This window comes from Hyla sarda, chromosome 5, assembly GCF_029499605.1.
Source record: "Hyla sarda isolate aHylSar1 chromosome 5, aHylSar1.hap1, whole genome shotgun sequence".
Lineage (NCBI taxonomy): Eukaryota > Metazoa > Chordata > Amphibia > Anura > Hylidae > Hyla > Hyla sarda.
The window spans coordinates 344,929,448-344,950,237 of record NC_079193.1 but is presented as its reverse complement, the minus strand read 5'-3'; the positions used below and the strand labels follow the sequence as shown (position 1 = coordinate 344,950,237).

Here is a 20,790-nt window from a genome sequence, read left to right as displayed (position 1 = left end):
TTGGTGTATAATACTGGATACCATATGAGATCTATATAGTTGGGTATAATAATAGGTGTATAATAGTGGATACCATATGAGATCTATATAGTTGGATATTATAATAATAGGTGTATAATACTGGATACCATATGAGATCTATATAGTTGGATATTATAATAATAGGTGTATAATACTGGATACCATATGAGATCTATATAGTTGGGTATTATAATTGGTGTATAATACTGGATACCATATGAGATCTATATAGTTGGGTATTATAATTGGTGTATAATACTGGATACCATATGAGATCTATATAGTTGGATATTATAATTGGTGTATAATACTGGATACCATATGAGATCTATATAGTTGGATATTATACTCGGTGTATAATACTGGATACCATATGAGATCTATATAGTTGGGTATAATAATTGGTGTATAATACTGGATACCATATGAGATCTATATAGTTGGGTATAATAATAGGTGTATAATACTGGATACCATATGAGATCTATATAGTTGGATATTATAATTGGTGTATAATACTGGATACCATATGAGATCTATATAGTTGGGTATAATAATAGGTGTATAATAGTGGATACCATATGAGATCTATATAGTTGGGTATAATAATAGGTGTATAATAGTGGATACCATATGATATCTATATAGTTGGATATTATAATTGGTGTATAATACTGGATACCATATGAGATCTATATAGTTGGATATTATAATAGGTGTATAATACTGGATACCATATGAGATCTATATAGTTGGGTATTATAATAGGTGTATAATACTGGATACCATGTGAGATCTATATAGTTGGATATTATAATTGGTGTATAATACTGGATACCATATGAGATCTATATAGTTGGGTATAATAATAGGTGTATAATACTGGATACCTGTCACGATTCGGCTTCCAGGTGGTGGATCCTCTGTGTCAGCGAGGGATTGGCGTGGACCGTGCTAGTGGACCGGTTCTAAGAGGCTACTGGTTTTCACCAGAGCCCGCCGCAAAGCGGGATGGTCTTGCTGCGGCAGTAGCAACCAGGTCGTATCCACTAGCAACGGCTCTACCTCGCTGACTGCTGAGAAGGCGTGGGACAGAAGGACTAGGCAGAGGCAAGGTCAGACGTAGCAGAAGGTCGGGGGCAGGCGGCAAGGTTCGTAGTCAAGATGGGTAGCAGAAGTTCAGGTACACAGGCTTTGGACACACTAAACGCTTTCACTGGCACAAGGCAACAAGATCCGGCAAGGGAGTGCATGGGAGGAGGTCAGATATAGTCAGGGACCAGGTGGAAGCTAATTAAGCTAATTGGGCCAGGCACCAATCATTGGTGCACTGGCCCTTTAAGTCTCAGAGAGCTGGCGCGCGCGCGCCCTAGAGAGCGGAGCCGCGCGCGCCAGCACATGACAGCAGGGGACCGGGACGGGTAAGTGACCTGGGATGCGATTCGCGAGCGGGCGCGTCCCGCTGTGCGAATCGCATCCCCAACGGCCAAGATAGTGCAGCGCTCCCGGTCAGCGGGACTGACCGGGGCGCTGCAGGGAGAAAGACGCCGTGAGCGCTCCGGGGAGGAGCGGGGACCCGGAGCGCTAGGCGTAACAGTACCCCCCCCCTTAGGTCTCCCCTTCTCTTTGTCCGGTAACTGCCTCCCCTGGGATGAGGACACCGGGAAAGAATGGAGGGTTTCCTCAACGGCAGGCAGTACAGCAGGAGTGGGAATGGGGAGGGAGGGCAGAGGGCGAGGCCTGGCACGGGGCAGTGTGACACCAGGACGGGGGCCATGGGGAGGCACAGAGGCTTGCCTGACGGGACTGGGAGGGGGGGAGAGGCACTTCCTGTGGCAGGCAGAGTCCCAGTTCTTGATCTCCCCGGTGGTCCAATCAAGGGTGGGGGAATGAAGCCGAAGCCATGGCAGACCGAGGAGGACCTCAGAGGTACAGCCGGGGAGAACGAAGAGCTCAATTCTCTCGAGGTGGGGTCCAATAGACATCAGGAGGGGTTCTGTGCGGTAACGCACGGTGCAGTCCAATCTGGCTCCGTTGACCGCGGAAATGTAGAGCGGCTTGACGAGACGGGTCACCCGGATGCTGAATTTATTAACAAACGACTCCAAAATAAAATTTCCAGAGGCACCAGAGTCCAAGCAGGCCACGGCTGAGAGGGAGGAGTTGGCTGTAGAAGAAATCCGCACGGGCACCGTGAGACGTGGAGAAGAAGACTTAGAACCAAAAGATGCAACACCCACGTGAGCTGGGTGCGTGCGTGCGTTTCCCAGGCGTGGAGGACGGATAGGGCAATCCACCAAGAAATGCTCAGTACTGGCACAGTACAGACAGAGATTTTCTTCTCTACGGCGATTCCTCTCTTCCTGGGTCAGGCGAGACCGATCCACTTGCATGGCCTCCTCGGCGGGAGGCCCAGGCGAAGACTGCAAAGGATGCTGTGGGAGAGGTGCCCAGAGATCTAAGTCTTTTTCCTGGCGGTGCTCTTGGTGTCGCTCAGAAAAACGCATGTCAATGCGGGTAGCCAAATGGATGAGTTCTTGGAGGTTGGCAGGAATCTCTCGTGCGGCCAGCACATCCTTGATGCGACTGGATAGGCCTTTTTTAAAGGTCGCGCAGAGAGCCTCATTATTCCAGGATAGTTCAGAAGCAAGAGTACGGAATTGTATGGCGTACTCGCCAACGGAAGAATTACCCTGGACCAGGTTCAGCAGGGCAGTCTCGGCAGAAGAGGCTCGGGCAGGTTCCTCGAAGACACTTCGGACTTCAGCGAAGAAAGACTGGACTGTGGCTGTGGCAGGATCATTGCGGTCCCAGAGCGGTGTGGCCCAAGACAAGGCCTTTCCTGAAAGAAGGCTTACTACGAACGCCACCTTAGACCGTTCTGTAGGAAACAAGTCCGACAACATCTCCATATGCAGGGAACACTGAGACAAAAATCCACGGCAGAGTCTAGAGTCCCCATCAAATTTGTCCGGCAGGGACAAGCGTAGGTTAGGAGCGGCCACTCGCTGCGGAGGAGGTGCAGGAGCTGGCGGAGGAGATGGTTGCTGCTGTAGCAGAGGCAGAAGTTGCTGCAACATGGCGGTCAACTGCGACAGCTGCTGTCCTTGTTGGGCAATCTGCTGCGATTGCTGAGCGACCACCGTGGGAAGATCAGCGAGACTTGGCAGCGGCACCTCAGCGGGATCCATGGCCGGATCTACTGTCACGATTCGGCTTCCAGGTGGTGGATCCTCTGTGTCAGCGAGGGATTGGCGTGGACCGTGCTAGTGGACCGGTTCTAAGAGGCTACTGGTTTTCACCAGAGCCCGCCGCAAAGCGGGATGGTCTTGCTGCGGCAGTAGCAACCAGGTCGTATCCACTAGCAACGGCTCTACCTCGCTGACTGCTGAGAAGGCGTGGGACAGAAGGACTAGGCAGAGGCAAGGTCAGACGTAGCAGAAGGTCGGGGGCAGGCGGCAAGGTTCGTAGTCAAGATGGGTAGCAGAAGTTCAGGTACACAGGCTTTGGACACACTAAACGCTTTCACTGGCACAAGGCAACAAGATCCGGCAAGGGAGTGCATGGGAGGAGGTCAGATATAGTCAGGGACCAGGTGGAAGCTAATTAAGCTAATTGGGCCAGGCACCAATCATTGGTGCACTGGCCCTTTAAGTCTCAGAGAGCTGGCGCGCGCGCGCCCTAGAGAGCGGAGCCGCGCGCGCCAGCACATGACAGCAGGGGACCGGGACGGGTAAGTGACCTGGGATGCGATTCGCGAGCGGGCGCGTCCCGCTGTGCGAATCGCATCCCCAACGGCCAAGATAGTGCAGCGCTCCCGGTCAGCGGGACTGACCGGGGCGCTGCAGGGAGAAAGACGCCGTGAGCGCTCCGGGGAGGAGCGGGGACCCGGAGCGCTAGGCGTAACAATACCATATGAGATCTATATAGTTGGGTATTATAATTGGTGTATAATACTGGATACCATATGAGATCTATATAGTTGGGTATTATAATTGGTGTATAATACTGGATACCATATGAGATCTATATAGTTGGGTATTATAATTGGTGTATAATACTGGATACCATATGAGATCTATATAGTTGGGTATAATAATAGGTGTATAATAGTGGATACCATATGAGATCTATATAGTTGGATATTATAATAATAGGTGTATAATACTGGATACCATATGAGATCTATATAGTTGGATATTATAATAATAGGTGTATAATACTGGATACCATATGAGATCTATATAGTTGGGTATTATAATTGGTGTATAATACTGGATACCATATGAGATCTATATAGTTGGGTATAATAATAGGTGTATAACACTGGATGCCATATGAGATCTTTATTGTTTGGTATAATAATAGGTGTATAATACTGGATATTTTATGACATTTTTAATGTTGCATGTTATAGTAGGTCTTTGATATTGAATATTCTATGAAGTCTATAGTGCTAGATATTACAGTGCATATGAGATCTATGACTCTGATTGTCATCAGGTCTATGATAAGCGATTTTGTGCGTTGACTCTATTACACATAGTCTGTACTAATGTTTTTATTTAGGAATTTTCTCCCCCTGGTATGAAGCAATTGGCATTTGTCTCATAGAGGGGTTCTGTCTTCCTCTGGCTCAATGTTTCCCATCCAGGGTGCCTCCAGCTGTTGCAAAACTACAAATCCCAGTATACCCGGACAGCTAGTCAGTCCAGGCATGCTGGGAGTAGTAGTTTTGCAACAGCTGAAGGCCACTGGTTGGGAGACAATGCTCTAGATCAGTGGTTTTCAACCGGTAGACCTCCAGATGTTGCAAAACTACAACTCCCAGCATGCCCGGACAGCCAACGGCTGTCCGGGCATGCTGGGAGTTGTAGTTTTGCAACATCTGGAGGTCCGCAGGTTGAAGACCACTGCTCTAGATCAACACAGTAGGGCAGTGTTTCCCAAACAGTGTGTTTCCAGCTGTTGCAAAACTACAACTCCCAGCATGCCCGGACAGCCAGAGGCAGGAGGGGGAGTTTGACTCGGGCGGTACACCTGTCAAACCATAATGCGGGTGTCCTAAGGCGAGCTCAGGGAGAACAGAATCCTCCTGCGGAGCAGCCAGAGGCTGTCCAGGCATGCTGGGAGTTGTAGTTTTGCAACAGCTGGAGACACACTCTTTAAAAAGAAACACTGCAGTAGGGATATAGGTTAAACTTGATGGACTCCTGGCTGGATTTTAGATCAGATTTTTTAATACTGTAAACTTTGATCCTACTGTATAGAGCTCCAGTAACACCACATCTGGAGTACTGGGTATAGTTCTGGAGACCTCATTTGTAAAAAGATATTGATAAAAATAGAACAGGTCCGAAGATGGGCTACAAAAATGGTGGAAAACTTACAAAACTACATCTGTATAGTCCAGAGCATGTTTTTTTTTTTTTTTTTGTTCTTTGAATAGTCTAGTGATTCCCAACCAGTGTGCCTCCAGCTGTTGCAAAACTACAACTCTCAGCCAACGGCTGTCCGGGCATACTGGGAATTGTAGTTTTGCAACAGCAGGAGGCACACTGGTTAGGAAACACTGTTCTAGGACCTATGCTGCCTTTAAAGATCCAGTATTAGAAATAAAAACATATGCTTAACATATCAGGAAATGCTGGGAGTTGTAGTTTTGAACACTGGTGTAATACCAGGGCTTCAGGGAAGTTTATCATTGCCTCTGTGACATGACAATTCCAATAATCTGATGACTTTATTCTATAGTAGTGTTTTCCAATCAGTGTTCCTCAAGCTGTTGCATAACTACAACTCCCAGCATACCCGGACAGCCTTTTGCTGTCCGGCCATGCTAGGCGTTGTAGTTTTGCAACAGCTGAAGGCACACTTGTTGGGAACCACTGCTTTGGAGGAAAGAAGGATAAGTTAATATGTTTATTTAAGTTCATGTTTAGATGTTTATATATATATATATATATATATATATATATATATATATATATATATATATATATATATATCCCATAAGGAAGTGTTTCCCAATCAGTGTGCCTCCAGCTGTTGCATAACTACTATAAACCTCACAAGAGGTTATTGATCAGTGTCATGCCTGGACAGCCTTTGGCTGTCTGGGCATGCTGGGAGTTGTAGTTATGCAACAGCTGGAGGCACCCTGGTTGGGGAACACTGATATAAGGTCTAATAATTTGACTTAATACAAAGTTGCCATTCTAATTTTTTTTCTATCCATACTGATACAAGATACTGTATATCCAACGACTAAATGCATCCAACTTTGCAGGGTTCCTTAAATCTTTGTTTCTATTTACTACTATAAACCTCACAAGAGGCTATTGATGAGTGTTTCCCAACCAGTGTGCCTCCAGCTGTTGCATAACTACAACTCCCAGCATGCCCAGACAGCCAAAGGCTGTCTGGGCATCCTGGGAGTTGCAGTTATGCAACGGCTGGAGGCACGCTGGTTGGGAAACACTGAAATAAATCATTTTACGTGATACAGACTTGCTATTATGCAACAGCTGGAGGCACGCTGGTTGGGAAACACTGAAACAAATCATTTTACGTGATACAGACTTGCTATTTTAGTTCTTGCTTATTCATAATGAAACAAGATACAGATGTCTACTAAATAAATTCAACCTTGCAACGTTCCTTATACCTTAGTTTCTATTTGCTACAGTAACCCTCACGAAAGGCTATAGATGACTGTTTCTTAACCAGCGTGCCTCCAGCTGTTGCAAAACTACAGCTGAAATCTGTCCGGGCATGGGAGTTGTAGTTTTGCAACAGCTGGAGGTGCACTGGTTGGGAAACAATGATCCAAAGGCTGTCCGGGCATGCTGGGAATTGTAGTTATGCAACAGCTGGAGGCATGCTGGTTGGGAAACACTGATATAAAGGTCTACTAATGTTACTTAATACAAAATTGCCATTCTAATTTTTGCCTATCCATTCTTATCCAAGATACATACAACTACTAAATGCATCCAACCTTGCAGGGTTGGATCCTTAAATCTTTCTTTCTATTTACTACTCGAAACCTCACAAGAGGCTATTGATGAGTGTTTCCCAACCAGCGTGCCTCCAGCTGTTGCATAACTACAACTCCCAACGTGCCCGGACAGCCAAAAGCTGTCCGGGCACGCTGGGAGTTGTAGTTATGCAACAGCTGGAGGCACGCTGGTTGGGAAACATTGATATAAGGTCTAATCATTTTGCTAATACAAAGTTGCTATTCTTGATATCTATACTAAACCAAGATAGATTCATCTACGAAATGCATGCGAGCTTGTGATGTCCCTAAAATCTTTGTTTAAATTTGTTTAAATTATATTTGCTACAATAATAATAATAATAATAATTAATAATAATATAATAAAAACAATAATAATAATTAGAGATGAGCGAATTTACAGTAAATTCGATTCGTCACGAACTTCTCGGCTCGGCAGTTGATGACTTATACTGCGTAAATTAGTTCAGCTTTCAGGTGCTCCGGTGGGCTGGAAAAGGTGGATACAGTCCTAAGAGACTCTTTCCTAGGACTGTATCCACCTTTTCCAGCCCACCGGAGCACCTGAAGGCTGAACTAATTTACGCAGGATAAGTCATCAACTGCCGAGCCGAGAAGTTAGTGATGAATCGAATTTACTGTAAGTTCTCTAATCTCATCTCTAATAATAATAATAATAATAATAATTAATAATAATATAATAAAAACAATAATAATAATTAGAGATGAGCGAATTTACAGTAAATTTGATTCGTCACAAACTTCTCGGCTCGGCAGTTGATGGCTTTTCCTGCATAAATTAGTTCAGCTTTCAGGTGCTCCGGTGGGCTGGAAAAGGTGGATACAGTCCTAGGAGTCTCTTTCCTAGGACTGTATCCACCTTTTCCAGCCCACCGGAGCACCTGAAGGCTGAACTAATGTACGCAGGATAAGTCATCAACTGCTGAGCCGAGAAGTTTGTGACGAATCGAATTTACTGTAAGTTCTCTAATCTCATCTCTAATATTATTATTATTATTAATAATAATAATAATAAATATAATAATAATAATAATAAAAACAATAATAATATTGTGCAAAAATGAACAATATCAGCAGTATAATGCCTTCTCCCTACCTGCCCACCTCAAGGAATCCGAAATGAAGAATCAACTTCTTGAGATTCTCGTGATTCCTTCTTCTTGCAACAAAATGATTCTCCCAACTTTCTTCCCCTTGAGTGAATAGAAGAAGATAGTGAGGTGTGAAGGATAGAAATAGGATATTGAGTAATTTTTCGGTGCTAGTTTTGGGGATGTGATGTGTTCCTCCTCTCAGGCGGAATGATTAGGAGTGACCCTATTGCTCCCAGTAGAGCAGTAGTAGCTGCTGTGTAAGACAAGGTGGCTTTCTGGCAGCTCCTAAGAAGATGTGTAATTCATTTGATCACTTCAGAGGCCAAAAGGAATCAAACCCCATTGGCACACGTCTGACAGCAATGAGGAATAGCTCCCTCCTCGCCAGCCCCTTCCCTCCACATTTTGCACTCAGCAGTGAAATGCAAATATAATAAAGGCAGCAAGATGAGAGAACACCACAAATTGCTTCTAAGAAAACCGCCTGGATTAATACTACGCTGCCTCACAAGAAAAAAAAAATTAAATATAAAAATATAAAAACGAAATTTTATATATATATATATATATATATATATATATATATATATATATATATATATGTATTGATTCCAGACACTGTAGAGATTAAGCACAAAGCCTTGTATTGTGCAAAAGCAGTGAATAAATAGTGACAGTGAGCCAATAGATAGTACAACAAACAAAATAAAACAAATACAAAATACAGTCAATTAAATGACAGATTTTTATCTGTTTATGTAAAGTGCTGCAGAATATTTTGGCATTATATAAATAGATAAATAAAAATGTATTATTATTATCATGATTATTATTACCATTATTAATAGTAATCCTAATAATAATAATAAAAGCAATGATACTACTACTACTAGTACTACTATTACTAATAAAGAAAATAATATAAATAATAAGTAATAGTAGTACTAGTAGTAATAGTAGTAGTATTAGTAGTAGCAGTACCAGCAGCAGCAGCAGTAGTAATAATAATAGCAGTAGTAGTAGCAGCAGTAGTAGTACTAATAGTAGCAGCAATAGTAGTGTAATAGTAGTAATAGTAGCAGTAGTAGTAGTAGTAATAGTAGCAGCAATACTAGTAGTAGTAGCAGCAGAAGCAGTAGTAATAGTATCATCCGTAGTAGTAATAGTAGCAGTACTAGCATCCGTAGTAATAGTAGCAGTAATAGTAGTAGTAGCTTCACTAGTAGCAGTAATAATAGTAATAGTAGTAGTAGTAGTAGTACTAATAGTAGTAGCACTAGCAGCAGTAGTAGTAGTACTAATGGTAGCAGTAGTAGCAGCAGCAGTAGTGATAGTAGCAGTAGCACTACCAATAGTAGCAGTAGTAATAGTAGTAGTAGTAGTAGCACTAGCAGCAGTAGTAATGGTAGTAGTGGTAGTAGTAATAGTAGTCGTACTAATAGTAGCAGTAGTAGTACTACTAGCAGCAGTAGTAATAGTAGCAGTAATAATAGTAGCAGTAGTAGCAGCAGCAGCACCTGCAGCAGTAGTAATAGTAGCACCAGTAGTAGTAGTAGTAGCACTAGCAGCAGTAGTAATAGGAGCGGTAGTAGTAATAGTAGTAGTACTAATAGTAGCAGTTGTAGTAATCCTAGCAGCAGTAGTAATAGTAGCAGTAGTAGTGGTAGTAGTAATAGTAGTACTAATAGTAGCAGTAGTAATACTAGCAGCAGTAGTAATAGGAGCGGTAGTAGTAATAGTAGTAGTACTAATAGTAGCAGTTGTAGTAATCATAGCAGCAGTAGTAATAGTAGCAGTAGTAGTGGTAGTAGTAATAGTAGTACTAATAGTAGCAGTAGTAGTAATACTAGCAGCAGTAGTAATAGTAGCAGTAGTAGTGGTAGTAGTAATAGTAGTACTAATAGTAGCAGTAGTAGTAATACTAGCAGCAGTAGTCATAGTAGCAGTAGTAGTGGTAATAGTAGTACTAATAGTAGCAGTAGTAGTAATACTAGCAGCAGTAGTATTAGTAGCAGTGGTAGTAGTAATAGTAGTACTAATAGTAGCAGTAGTAATAATACTAGCAGCAGTAGTAATAGTAGCAGTAGTAGTGGTAGTAGTAATAGTAGTACTAATAGTAGCAGTAGTAGTAATACTAGCAGCAGTAGTAATAGTAGCAGTAGTAGTGGTAGTAGTAATAGTAGTACTAATAGTAGCAGTAGTAGTAATACTAGCAGCAGTAGTAATAGTAGCAGTAGTAGTGGTAGTAGTAATAGTAGTAGTAATAGTAGCATTAGTAGTAGCAGCACTAGCAGCAGCCGTAGTATTTAACAAATATTTTGAGTAATATAATTGTAATAAAACATTTCTTTTGGCTTTCTTCATATTTTTTGCATAATCAAATAAACAAACAAACAAGGAATGTCAGATACTTTATATTGAATAATCTCATGGCTAGTATACATACTACAGTGTATACACCAGAAGCCTGTTCCAGTCTTAGAGCTGGAGGATCAGGTTGCAAGGTCAGGTTCACACTACTGAATTTACAAGTGAAATTTCAAAGCGGAATTCCACAAAATTTCTGGCAACGGGATTCTGCTGCACAGTGCACACTACGGAATGTCAGCAACGGATGTTCTGCCGCTGAAATTACGCTGCCAAAAGAATGACCGTGCTCATTGTTCAGGCAGAATCCGCTCCGCAGACACTGCTGTCTTGTGGTACTAGTGCCGACTGATCCCAGTAACACTGGGTGCACTCGGAAACTACGGACAGATTTTGTCTGGTCAGAAATTCCATAGTGTGAGCCTAGCCTAATAGTCCCAAAGGGCGAAATTGCCTTATGATACGTTTATAGCATACAAACTGTATATACCATAGGAGGGGAGGGCTCATGCACGTATCATGAAATTGTTTTCCCTGTTTCTCTTTTCAGCATTTCTGAGAGGGGGAGATGAGGTAGTCATGTTTGCTGGTATTGCCATTGCAGTATTTTGGAGTTATGAAAACCGCTAGGCATTACACAACTTTCCTATCAGGCCCCAATTAGAAAAGGAAGAAACACAGTGCCCCCATAACACTGTTAGCCACAGAGTGTCCAATGACAGTGTAAGGCTGGGTTCACACTACGTTTTATAGTACGGGAACCGGATCCGGCTGGGGAGAGCCAAAACAGGGCACTCTTGTATCCCAGCGGGACCCGGCCTGTATCTAATTCATTTCAATAAAATGACTGGAGTCAAACGGTGACTCCGGTTGGCTCATTTTTGCCCCATATCCATTTTCTGACTGGACCTAAAACTGTGGTATGCCGCGGCTTTAGGTCCGGTCACAAAACCGGTTCCTGTACTGTAATAATGTAGTGTGAACCCACCCTAAGCCACACAGTGCCCGACATATTAGAGTCAGACACTCAGTTTCCACATACCTGGGCCAGAACCATAGCACCCAATAGCACAGTCAGCCTCCTCATAACAGTGCTAGCAACATGATGGCCCAGATTTATTAAACTGTGTGAGAGAAAAAGTGAAGAGATTTCCCCACAGCATCCAAACTACTCCGTGCCCCCATAACAGAGCCAAAAACACAATGCAACCGGTAACTTTGCCAGATCCATAGTGTCCCACTCAGCCACACAGTGTCCTTTTTCATAACAGTGCCAGAAATATAGTGCCCAATGCCCCACAGAGCAGAGCCAGCCACACAGTGTCGCCCATAACAGCGACAACACAGTGATTCCGATAGAATGGCTAGAAATATTGTGACTCCATAACAGTGCCAGTACCATAGCATCCCTATAGGACAGCAAGCCACACAGTTGGAGAGATTGATCAAGACCTGTGCAAAACAAAAGTTGACAAGTTGCCCATAGCAACCAATCAGATCGCTTCTTTCATTTTTAAAAGGCCTCTGAAAAAATAAAAGAAGCAATCTGATTGGTTGCTATGGGCAACTCATCAACTTTTCAGGTTTTGATAAATCTCCCCAAGTGTGTCTTTAACAGTGGCAACAACAGCACAGTGCCCCCATAACAGAGCTGCAACGGAATGGTCCCATCCCTCACATCACGTTGATCACCACCCACATCTCCACCACCCATCATTTCTCCTAAAAGTCAATCCCATTCCCATCCTCTCGTGCCTTTGTTATTCGTACCGCATCAATATAATTACAACCCCAACCTCCACCCGTGTAAAGTCAGATTCTACCTTCTCCTTTAACCTTCTCCCTGCATTTCATGGTGTTTCTATTACAATTTTCCCAAAATTTGTATGAGCATTTTTTATTTATTTACATTTTTTTAAACACAGTGAAAAGGTGAAAATGTCAGATAAATTTGAAAATAAATTTGATGACAGTCCTCTGATATCGTCTGTCAGATAAAGGTCCGAAACATTGGGGGAGAGCTATCTAGGCTGTGCCAGGTGAAGACCCAACAAAAAAAGTTACACATTTGTGACTTCTTTTGTCTTTTGCACCAAAATGTGTGATTTTTGTATGACAGTTTTCTGGTGCTAGCATTGACAACTTCCCCTTTGCTTGTTTATTGAGGAGTTAGGAGAGTCGGACCCCCCTGATCATACACTTATCTCCTATCCTATGAACAGCTGGAGGCACACTATAGTGTGGTGACCCAGTATAGAATATAGCATCCTGCCCGTCCTGTGTGGCAGATGTTGCCTTCAGTGTCCGTCTTTCTCCCACACTTATCAGAACTCTATATCTACTAATAATATGCTATGGTTAATCTATTGTCATTTATTGTGTACCTGTTGCTTTAAGCCTGTTAAACCTTAAAAACCCTGTTATTAGGGGAGTGTGTATGAGGTGAACCATGTGACTTATCTGTCTAATGGGACTGCTCTAAATCTGCACCTTATATAGTGTTGTTGGAGTTCAGAGTTCAGATTCAGTTGAGGTACAGTTTGGCGAAAGTGAGTGTGAGGTGTTCTGAGGAGGCCTCAAGTAGAATCCTGCAACCATGAATCTGCTAAAGAATAACCCCAATACCCAGGGGAATGTCATGCCTAGTGGTAACCACTTAAGTCCTGGGGATTCAAGTCAGTCATTCACACTAAAGTCAAGCGTAGGTTGCCATACAGCAAGTCAGTCATATACAGCACAATCTACTACAACTCCCAGCATGCCGATAAGCTTCCAAGGTTCACACTGCACCTCTCTTTATACCAATCTGAGCTGTAACAGATTTTATCATCTATCCTGCCTCAGTAAAGTCAGTTTTTCTGTAACCAAGCATCAGAATACTTATTGCCCATTGCCCCGTGCCTAGCCCAGGAGAAGCTGGCTCAACCTTGGCTGGTGTATAGGCTAACCATGCCCTGGCATCACGAAAAGGTTAATTTGCACATTACCCTCACTTGACACCACAATAGGAGGGTCAGGTCACCGGCGGATTTGCAGCATAAAATACGCTGTGGTTCTGTTGCATGTGACCCTACACTTAGGGTATGTTCACATGTATTTTCTCTTGCAGATTTTCTGTAGCAGATTTTTCTACCCATTGAAGTCAATGGCCAGCAAAATCTGCAGCAGCAAATCTTCAGCACATCTGCAGCAAAAATACACACGTGTGAACATACCCTAGAGAGATTGTGCCCTCTTGTAAAGTTATAACTTGCTGAATGCAGAGGTTTGACTGCTGGGGCCCCCCGTGACCTTGAGAATGGGCACCCCCAGCCTCCCACTGAAATGGATCTGATGTGCATCACCACTCAAGTCATATTCTATGGGAGCCAGGGAAAAAACAGAGTACGGTGTATGGATGTTTCCAGCAGCTCCCATAAAGAATAAATGTAGCGCGGTGAGCCTGAACGAGACTGGAGTCCCTGTTAGAACCTCCCAAGATTGCCGTGGAACTAGCCGTTGGACCCCTTGCAATCAGCTAATTAGGGGATAACTTTACAAGAGCCCATACATAAACACGATTGGCGAGATTCATCAAGACCTGGGCAGAGAAAAAGTAACCAATCAGATCGCTTCTTTTAATAAGTTAATCTGCCCCAATATGTTTGGCACAATTTCTATGAATATTTTCAAGCATTTTGAATGATTTATAGATCTAACAAAAAAAAAAAAAAGATGATCAAATCCTCCCTTTTGATGTGAGTTTTGATGACTCCTAGCTTTTAATCCAGAAGGTCGTCTTTACAATTGAAGAAATCTGCCCTGATTAACTATTGAATGTCTGTGTAAACTTAGTAGGAAAAAGTCAGGAGAAATGCATTTCTCTATATTTATTAAAGCAAGTGTCAAAGTTTGCATCTGTTTACAACCATTCCATAATTTTTATTTATTTATTTTTGTCAAAAAGTGGTTGGGGTTTTTAAATTTATCCCAATCCAAGTGATATATAAAATTGTTTATGGCAATTTTTAATCTTTCAATAGGGAGGTTAAAACATTGGCACATTTTTACACACTTTTCCAATACGCCAAAGTTTTTTTTAGACATGTAAAACCACATTGATACATATAAGGGATAAATGTAAGAAAAAAGATCACTATGGAAATGGAAAAAGATGGAATATTCGTAAATAACCCAGATCATCTTCAACCATCCAAATTGCTGGAGAATGTTCTCCATGTTCACCACCATATCTCTATCCTGTCCTTTCTTCTAAGCCATAAGTATTTTCCACTTCCCCCCACAGGAGCCATCTTCATCCTTTTATGATAATTTCCGTCATTTCCATCCCTCACATCACTGTGATCTTTACCTCCGACATCTTCATCTTCCGCCCCCTGTCATTATCATTTTTATCTCCTAAAAGTCAATCCCATTCCCATCCTCTCGTGCCTTTGTTATTCCTACCGCATTAATATAATTACAACCCCAACCTCCACCCACACAAAGTCACATTCCACCGTCTCCTTTACACACTCTTTTTTATTTTCATTGTTTTTCATGGTGTTTCTATAAGTATTTTCCTTGCATTTGTATGAGCATTTTTGTTTGTGTTTTTTTTATTTTTTATTTTGTAACACAATGAACACGTGGAAAAAATGTCAGATAAAAATATTTGTTGGTCCAAATCTGATAGAGGTGCAGTGGTCCCTTAACATACGATGGTAATCCGTTCCAAATGGACCATCGTTTGTTGAAACCATCGTATGTTGAGGGATCCGTGCAATGTAAAGTATAGGACACTGGTCTACAACCTGCGGACCTCCAGATGTTGCAAAACTACAACACCCAGCATGCCCGGACAGCCAACGGCTGTCCGGGCATGCTAGGAGTTGTAGTTTTGCAACATCTGGAGGTCCGCAGGTTGAAGACCACTGGTATAGGAAATTGTACTCACGTGTCCCCGCTGCTCCGGACCGTCACCGCTTGTCACCGCTGCCCTGGATGTCGCCTTCCATCGCTGTCGCCGCATCCCCGGGGTGTCCCCAATGCTCCGGCTAGGCCTCTGCTTCCCCGGCATCCCCGCTCTCCGTCACCGCCATCACGTCACTACGCACGCCGCTCCTATCGGATGACGGGACGACGTGTGCAGCGACATGATGACGACGATAGAGAGCGCCGGTGATGCAGGGGATCCCGAAGATGACGCCCCGGAGCCCAGAGGACAGGTAAGTGATTGTCGGCGGACCACACGGGTCACCGTAAACGGCTATCCGGTGGCAGCTGAAGCAGTCAGCGCTGCCGGATAGCCGTTTATGCGATGGCCCCGACATACAAAAGCATCGTATGTTGATGCTGCCTTCAACATGTGATGGTCTCTGAGAGGCCATCGTATGTTGAAATGATAGTATGTCGGGGCCATCGTAGGTCGGGGGGTCACTGTACAGAACATTGGGGTAAAGACCCAACAAAAGGTTAAAATTTTTTGTGCAAAAGTATTTGCTCAAAAATGTGTCCCTTTTTCTGACAAAACATTGAGAGCTTTGTCCAAAAAATGTGTGCTTTTTATATGACAGATTTCTGGTGTAAGCATTGACAAATACCTCTTGTGTTTATTAGGGATTTGGGAGAGTTGCTGTCAGTTATACAGAAACAGCAGCCGGAAGGTATAAAATAAACTGCCCGTGTGATCTGAACTTAAAACAAGTCTGCATAGCATAAAAAGTAATTGTTGTATGTGTAGAGATGATGTGGGAAATGGTAGGTTATGGTGTAGGTTATGGTGTCACATAGCTAGTGTTAACCCAATCTTTCTCTGTGAAGCACAACCTTTTCTCCAAATGAAGCTGCATACAAAGCCCAGGAATGAGACCTCTGAAGCAAGGAGTAACTTGAAACCTTACTGACCGCCTATCACAAGTCCAGAACAATATAGTCTCTTAAATACAGCTTTGACAGTACAGCTGAGGAGTCTGGAGAATGCAGATTTGGTCACTGTCCCTTTTACTGAAGATATGCTGAAAGAATAAAGTTTTAGTGCTGTTAGCATGTGTATGTGAAAATGTCCCCTTCAGATATGTAAGTGCAGGGTTCTCTAGTTCAATAGTTCTCAAGTCCACATTATGGAAAATCCCGGATGAGGATCTTCAGGGGCAGTAAACCTGTCACGACTGACTTGAAGGCCAGGGAGAGTGTTATTAGGGACAGCTTAGGGCTCACTCTCCCTTGCCTCCAAGTCAGTCATGACAGGTTTACTGCCCCTGAAGATCCTCATCTGGGATTTTCCATAATGTGGACTTGAGAACTATTGAACTAGAGAACCCTGCACTTACATATCTGAAGGGGACATTTTCACGTAGACATGCCTAGTTGCCCATCCACCCTAAACGGTGAATCGACAACCACGGTGCCGGTCCCTTCCCGAGCTAAAAAGCAGTGGTCGTACAAAAGAAAAAAATAATATACAAAGTCGTTCACAGGCCAGAAACAGAACGGGAAAACTATCAAACAACCAGATACACCAGACAAAATATAAACTCACAAACATGGCAGGACGCAGTGTACTAACAAACAGTTCATAAAACGGAATCCAGATAATTGGCAGATATAATTAAATGACTAGGTATGGAACAAGTATACAGCAGAATCCAGGGGATGAATTGGTGAACTGAATGTAAAAAACCTAAACTGACAAGGAACATAGAATACTGTTCATGGTGTAAAAAGGAATGGAATGGTTGTAAACAGATCCAACATAAACAGATTAAGTGAGTAAGCACAGAGGACACTTTAGACCAATGGTAAAGCACAGATGAAACACTAGATCAGTGATCATGTACTCTATGATCAGTGCATGTACAAAAAAAACTCCAAAGATCAGAAATCATGAACTCTTCAGACACCCCACTCCATTCATGAAGGGAAATTAAAACTATAGCCAAATAGACTACTAGCCAGTGGGGCATACTCCCATATGTGATCAGAATGGTGGCCTAGTAGGAAACAGAAATATAATACACGAAAGACTAAATACAATGTATGGTACAAACAAGACTCACAGTGTGAACACAGACTGAAATTCAAAGCTAAAGCAGAACGGACATACAATAATCCTAAAAAACAACAAATGTAACACAGACTAAAATCTATAATAAACAGGACTATTAACCATGGTTAAAAACTTTTTACTAATTTGGTGACAATCACCAAATTAGTCCTGACTTGGAAGAGAAGTGTGGTGTCCCGGTACCTTGTGGTGAGGTCCCCAAAGACAGAGTCCCTAGGAACAGTGGGGTTCCTCTACCTTAGCTAGCCCCTCGTCACCCCATAGTTAGTTAATATTTATGTAAATAAACATGTAAATATGTCTAATAAAGATTCCTACCTTGTTCGCGTCGCAGGACCTGCGGGTCATGTGACTTAAGTTCAGAAATCTGTGGTTTGCTGAAGGACCTTTGGTGGTTCTCATGTCACGTTTTCACCCACAATTCAATGTAACGGTGAGTGACAGTTGTTATGGACCAATCCAAAATGGGCAACCCCTGCCCATATAAGGGAGCGGCCGCCATTATTCTCTCTCTTGGGTTGCTGACTCTGGATGAGGTAGGACCTCTGCAACTTACAAAGACAAGAACTAGGCCCAAAGCCTTGCGGCCGCGGCCTATGCTAGAGACTATTAGATTTTACATCTCCCCGTTATCTCTGCAAGATCACTGGACCTAAATGCACCCCTAAATTCAGCGGATCTATGCTACAGAATCTATGAGAAGCTACATTAACCCCTTAAGGACGCAGGACGTACTCAAACGGACCCTTTTCCGAGTCCTTAAGGACTCAGTACGTTTGAGTATGCCTGCTGTGGGTGTCACTCCCGCAACCCGCTCCTCCCCTCTTCCGGAGGACGTGAGCGGGTGCGGGACGTGCACCCCAGGTGCTGGGGAACCCGATTCCCCGGCTTCAATGTTGGGATAGGGTTCCCCAGGAGCGACGGCCGCGGCGGCGACGACGAGGGACTGACCTCATGCGGCTGGATCGTTGGAGGTGAGTGACAGCCTCCTGCTGTTGCTTAGCAACAGCTTCCAGCATGCAAAAAGGGCATGCTGGGAGCTGTAGTTATGCAACAGCAGGAGGCAGACCACCACAACTCCCAGCATGCTCTTATGGGCATGCTGGGACTTGTAGTTTTGCAACAGCTGGAGGCACATTTCTTCTATGGAAAAGTGTACCTTCAGCTGTTGTGTAACTACAACTCCCAGCTTGCACAAACAGCTAAAGTGCATGCTGGGAGTTGTAGTAGTGCATCTGCTGGTTGCATAACTACAACTCCCAGCATGCCCGTTGGCTGTCGGTGACTGCTGGGAGTTGTAGTTTTGCAACAGCTGAAGGCACACTGAGTTATGTAGCAAACCAGTGTGTCTCCAGCTGTTGCATAACTACAGTCCCCAGCATACCCAGCCAAAGTAGTATGCCTCCAGCTGTTGCATAACTACAAGACCCAGCATGCCCTTCCACTGTCCGTACATGCTGGGGGTTGTAGCTTTTGCAACAGCTGAAGGCACACTGGTTGCTAAACACTGAGTTTGTTACCAAACTCTGTGTTTCACAACCAGTGTGCCTCCAGCTGTTGCAAAACTACAACTCCCAGCATGCACTGATAGACCGTACATGCTGGGAGTTGTAGTTTTGCAACAGCTGGATGTTTCTCCCCCCCCCCCCCAATGTGAACGTACAGGGTACACTCACATGGGCGGAGGATTACAGTAAGTATCCGGCTGCAAGTTTGAGCTGCAGCAAATTTTCTGCCACAGCTCAAACTGCCAGCGAGAAACTACTGTGAACCCCCGCCCGTGCGACTGTACCCTAAAAACACTACACTACACTAACACACAATAAAATAAAAAGTAAAAAACACTACATATACACATACCCCTACACAGCCCCCCTCCCCAATAAAAATGAAAAACGTCTGGTACGCCACTTTTTCCAAAACAGAGCCTCCAGCTGTTGCAAAACAACTACTCCCAGTATTGCCAGATAGCCACGGACTGTCTAGGCATGCTGGGAGTTTTACAACAGCTGTAGGCACCCTGTTTGGGAATCACTGGCGTAGAATACCCCTATGTCCACCCCTATGCAAGTCCCTAATTTAGGCCTCAAATGCGCATGGCGCTCTCACTTTGGAGCCCTGTCGTATTTCAAGGCAACAGTTTAGGGCCACATATGGGGTATTGCTGTACTCGGGAGAAATTGTGTTACACATTTTGGGGGGTATTTTCTGCTTTTACCCTTTTTAAAAATGTAAAATTTTGGGGAAAAGAGGCATTTTAGGTAAAAAAAATAATGTTTTTTTTTACATATGCAAAAGTCGTGAAACACCAGTGGGGTATTAAGGTTCACTTAACCCCTTGTTACGTTCCCCGAGGGGTCTAGTTTCCAAAATGGTATGCCATGTGTTTTTTTTTTTGCTGTTCTGGCACCATGGGGGCTTCCTAAATGCGGCATGCCCCCAGAGCAAAATTTGTTTTCAAAAAGCCAAATGTGACTCCTTCTCTTCTGAGACCTGTAGTGCGCCAGCAGAAAACTTTTCACCCCCATATGGGGTGTTTTCTGAATCGAGAGAAATTGGGCTTCAAATTTTGGGGGGTATTTTCTGCTTTAACCCTTTGTAAAAATGTACATTTTTTGGGAAACCAAGCATTTTAGGTATTTTTTTTTTTTTTACATATGCAAAAGTTGTGAAACCCCTGTGGGGTATTAAGGTTCACTTTACCCCTTGTTACGTTCCCCAAGGGGTCTAGTTTCCAAAATGGTATGCCATGTGGGTTTTTTTTTGCTATCCTGGCACCATAGGGGCTTCCTAAATGCGGCATGCCCCCAGAGCAAAATTTCCTTCAAAAAAGCCAAATGTGACTCCTTCTCTTCTGAGACCTGTAGTGCGCCAGCAGAGCACTTTTCACCCCCATATGGGGTGTTTTCTGAATCGGGAGAAATTGGGCTTCAAATTTTGGGGGGTATTTTCTGATTTAACCCTTTGTAAAAATGTAAAACTTTTGGGAAACCAAGCATTTTAGGGAAATTTTTTTTTATTTTTTTTACATATGCAAAAGTTGTGAATCACCTGTAGGGTATTAAGGTTCACTTTACCACTTGTTATGTTTCCCGAGGGGTCTAGTTTCCAAAATGGCATGCCATGTGCGGTTTTTTGCTGTTCTGGCACCATAGGGGCTTCCTAAATGTGACATGCCCCCCAAAAACCATTTGTCGCTCCTTCCCTTCTGAGCCCTCTAC

At 43.5% G+C, this 20,790-nt stretch overlaps 1 protein-coding gene across 4 annotated transcripts in view; it reads right to left on the bottom strand.

Moving 5' to 3' along the window:
- TRHR (thyrotropin releasing hormone receptor) overlaps positions 1–20,790 on the bottom strand; it is an 82,072-nt gene that overhangs the window by 56,674 nt on the left and 4,608 nt on the right. For 2 of the 4 annotated variants that reach the window (XM_056522593.1, XM_056522597.1), the window contains exon 1: positions 8,160–8,477. The gene's annotated coding sequence lies outside the window, so the exon portion shown is untranslated. Of the gene's footprint in view, positions 1–8,159; positions 8,478–11,923; positions 11,941–20,790 lie in introns of those variants that run through there. The other 2 variants (XM_056522596.1, XM_056522594.1) reach the window with 2 other exon arrangements.